The following is a 4,395-nucleotide window of genomic DNA, read 5'->3' on the forward strand; positions in this document are numbered from 1 at the left end:
TCACCTTGGACAATGGAAGAGTGAATTAGTTGGGGGATATAGTGAAATTGCTGGGTAGTACGAGAGGCCCGCTTGGAGTTGGGTGGTCACAGATTTAAAGAGAGACAAGACCTGTAGTGAGTTTTTCTCCAACCCCTTTCAGATGCTTGAGTGCAGTTGTACAACAGGTGGAGACTGAGTTAAACTACAGTTGGGTTTTTCCCAAACTGGACTAAAGGAGGGAAGAGGATCCAGGGTTTGGGTAATATATAAGGGAGTGAATATAGAAGTTGACCATGGCACCTAAAAGAATAAAGGAGGAACGGATAGATAGGCAATGGACAGTGAAAAGTGATGGGGCTGGTGTGTTGGAGGTCCTAATGGTAGTTAAAGAATTAGTACAGGATGGGGTGCCTGGGTGGCTCAGTAGGTTAAGTGTCCAAATTCAGCTCAGATCACGATCTCAAGATTCATGAATTTGAGCCCTGCATCTGGCTCTGTGCTGACAGCTCAGAGCCTGGAGCCTGCAGCTTGCTTCCAATTCTGTCTCCCTCTCTCTGCCCTTCCCTGCTCACGCTCTGTCTCTCTTCTCTCTCTCTCAAAAATAAATAAACATTTAAAAACAAAGAATTAAAGGGGTGCCTGGGTGGCTTAGTTGGTTGAGCACCGGACTTCAGTTTGAGTCATGATCTCATGGTTCGTGGGTTTGAGCCCCACATTGGGCTCTGTGCTGACAGCTTGGAGCCTGGGACCTGCTTCAGATTCTGTGTCTCCCTCTCTCTTGCCTCTCTGCCATTCCTGCTGTGTGTGTGTGTCTCTCTCTCAAAAATAAATAAACATTAAAATAATTATAAAAAAAAGAATTTGTATAGGAGGCTATGGGAGATTATAAAATTAACTTAGTTGCAGAAATAAGAGCAAATGTTTGAAACAAATATTTCACAAGCTATGTAGTTATTAGTAATAAGAAGGTCTAGTGTATGGCCATGGTAGTAGGGAACTGAAATGAGGTGAAGGAGAAAATTGAGGTAGTAAAGTGCTGAGAGGCACAGGGATTGGATGATGACCATGGCATTGGTGTGGAAGTGGTCCAGAATGCTGATGTAGCTGTTAGGAGAGGAGGTAAAGAGATAGTGATATAGAAGGGGTGAAGAGTATGATGGTGATTTTGAGACTAAGTTTTCAGTGATTAAGGAAGCTAAGGACAATGGCAGGTGACCGCAACAAGGCATGATAACAGGTGGTAGAGCTTAATGGCATATGCTTCAAAAACAGCAGGATTTTGGAAGGGAGGAGGAAATGGTTTACTATAAGTGATTGTGAGGACAAAGGAGAGCACCTAGCTTCACTTGCAGGTTCTTTACAATGCAGGGGGTGTGGAAGGTAAAAACAGTTTTCGCTTGAGAAGCCTGCAAGAGAAGCAGATTTCATAATGAGCACCCCACACATCATGTGGTGGAGAAGTTAAAGGAAGTTTGAAGATATAGAGGATTTTTCTGGTAGAGACCATAAGTTCTAGAACATCCAGTAGAAGAGCTGGGATGGGTGGTGGTGGTGAATGATGGCTGTGAAATCGTATTAGAGGATGCAGAGAACTTACCTGAGTAATGAAGGCGATCTAGAGTAGTCCTTCTGAAACTCTAATATGCATACAAGTCTCCTTGGGGTCTTGTGAAAATTTAGACTCAGTAGGTCTTGTGGGGAGTGGGGGAAGGGGGCTGAGATTCTGCATTTCTAACATGCTCCAAGGAAATGCTGATACTGCTGATTTAAGGATCACACTTTGAGGGGCAAGGCTCTGTAGGCTTGGACTAGTGTCACAGTTGGACATGGAGAGGGGATGGCAAAGATACATTTGATGCAGAACATTTAGAACTGTGGAACCTCCTTCATTCCAGGAATATTTAATAGTGGCCACCATTTTGGGGACATCAATTTTATACCTTCAATCCTCCTCTTTTTTTCTCTGAATGTGAAACACATGTGTTTAATATATATATATATATATATATATATATATATATATATATATATAATATTTGTTATATAAATTATTATATTTGTTATATATACATATATGTATATATACATATGTATACATATATATACATATATATATATGTATTTGTTCCACTAAGTGTATTGTCTTTGTTTCATAGATATGCATACACTATTCCAACAGGATCATTTGCTCCTTGAAGCCAGACACTGTGCGGAATGGTGGAACATTCGTGGATAATGAGTCGTAACTCCCAATTTTAATTCCCATTTCTATGATTAACTGGCTATGGAAAGCAGTGGAAAAAATCATTTACCTTTCTGATCATTTTTATATGTGAAGTGGGGATAATCATGCCTCGCTGCCAATGCTATGAAATTCAAATGAGATACTTGATATAAAAATGTCTTATAAGTTCTAAAACAATACAGTAGTATGATAACTCTTACTGTAGGGCTGGTATTTCCCTGGCAGATACCAGTATGACATTCTGGCATTCTGACCAATTGTCCGTGCCATACTGGTGGTTAAATATTTTTAATATAAGCACTATTATGCCTTATTATAATTATTTATTGTGTACCTTTATACAATGCTAGCAGAAAAATAGACATGAAGTAGTTGTTGAATTAAACATCTGGTATAATGAAGTGGATAGAATATCTGAACATCTACCCCAGGGCATAGTGGGTGAAAAGTAAAAGTAATTTCCAAAGTCTGTGGAATGAATTCTTTCTAATGATGATTCTGTCACTTTTACCAGGAATCCTTAAGGTGTCAATTCTTGTTCCCTTAACAAATTTTAAAGTGCCCTCACCACAGTTTCTTACATCGTCTACCTTTCACATTGCTGTTGATTGATGGTTGATTCATGCTGGTGCCCTCAGCCAAGGGAAGAGTGTTAAGCAGCCAAGCTATGATTAACCTTACCCATGTATTTTGTTCTGGAACAGAACTCTCTGTTCCAAAATGTGTTATGGGACTCAGGTCAAACCTTCTTTAAAGACTTCTTAGGTGAGTTAACAAACACAATTTATTCTCTCACAGTAAAAATATTTCTATTAAAAAAAAAATTCTTGGAGAGTTTGCTCTATTTAGTGAGGACTGATTTTCCTAGGTCTCTGTGGCAATGACATAAAAACAATGGACTTTGCAGTTCATGTTCTGACTCCACCTCTTATTAGCAGTGTGATCTTAACCAAGTTACTTAATCTCTGTAAGCCTCAGGTTTCTTTTTTTTTTAATATTTTTTTTACATTTATTTATTTTTGAGAAACAGAGTGAGACAAAGTGTGAGCAGGGGAGGGGCAGAGAGAGAAGGAGACACAGAATCTGAAGCGGGCTCCAGGCTCTGAGCAAGAGGTCAGCACAGAGCCTGATGTGGGGCTCGAACCCACAAACTGTGAGATCATGACCTGAGCCGAAGTCGGACGCTCAACCGACTGAGCCACCCAGGCGCCCCAGACTCAGGTTTCTTACTTGTAGGACTGGGATAATTATAATTAGATTGCTCATAGGACTGCTGTAAGCATTGAGACAATATGCGTAAAGTAAGCAGCACACTGTTAGCTCAAAGTAAGTGGTGGTGGTGGTTGTTGTTACTACAACTGTATAACAATTTGGATAAAGGGCTTGAATCTAGAATCAAGAACTCTAAATTCAACTGTAGAAAAAAGCCACAAACAACCCCATTAAAATGGGCAAAAGAAGAAGATACACACTTTATAAAGTAAGTGCGGAAACGTATGAAAAGATGTTCAACATCATTATTCATTAGGGAAATGCAAATTGAGACCACAAGGAAGTATCACTTTACACCTATCAGAATGGCTAAAACTGTAATACCAATACAAATTCTAATGCCCATAGCAGTGTTGGTTAAGACTGTGGAATGATTGGAGTTCCATTACACTGCTGGTGGGGATGGAAATTTGTAAAACCACTTTAGAAAAGAATTTGACAGTTTCTTATAAAGCTAAAGACACCACTACCGCATGACACAACCATGCTTCTCCTAGGTTTATTTCTCCAAGAGAAATACCATATAAAATTTATATTTGTAACATTCATAACATATAAAATGTTCATATGTTAATTTATAACAACAAAACACTGGAAACAACCCGAATTTCCATCAACAGTCACATGGATGAACAAATTGTGGTACCATTAAATATTACTCAACAATAAAAAAGGATTTAATTATTGATACCAATACGGATGCATCTCAACACAATTGTGCTGAATGCAAAAAACAGACCCACTGTATATTCCCCCCCAAAAAGCACTTACTGTATATTCCATTTATACAAAAATTGAGAAAATCCAAACTATAGTGACTGAAAGCAGATCAGTGATTGCCTGGGGACTGGTGGGAAGACAGTGGGGAAAGGCAGAAAAGAGGGATTAGGCAGAAA

This window comes from Puma concolor, chromosome A1, assembly GCF_028749965.1.
Source record: "Puma concolor isolate L17-30 chromosome A1, mPumCon1.1.hap2, whole genome shotgun sequence".
Taxonomy (NCBI): domain Eukaryota; kingdom Metazoa; phylum Chordata; class Mammalia; order Carnivora; family Felidae; genus Puma; species Puma concolor.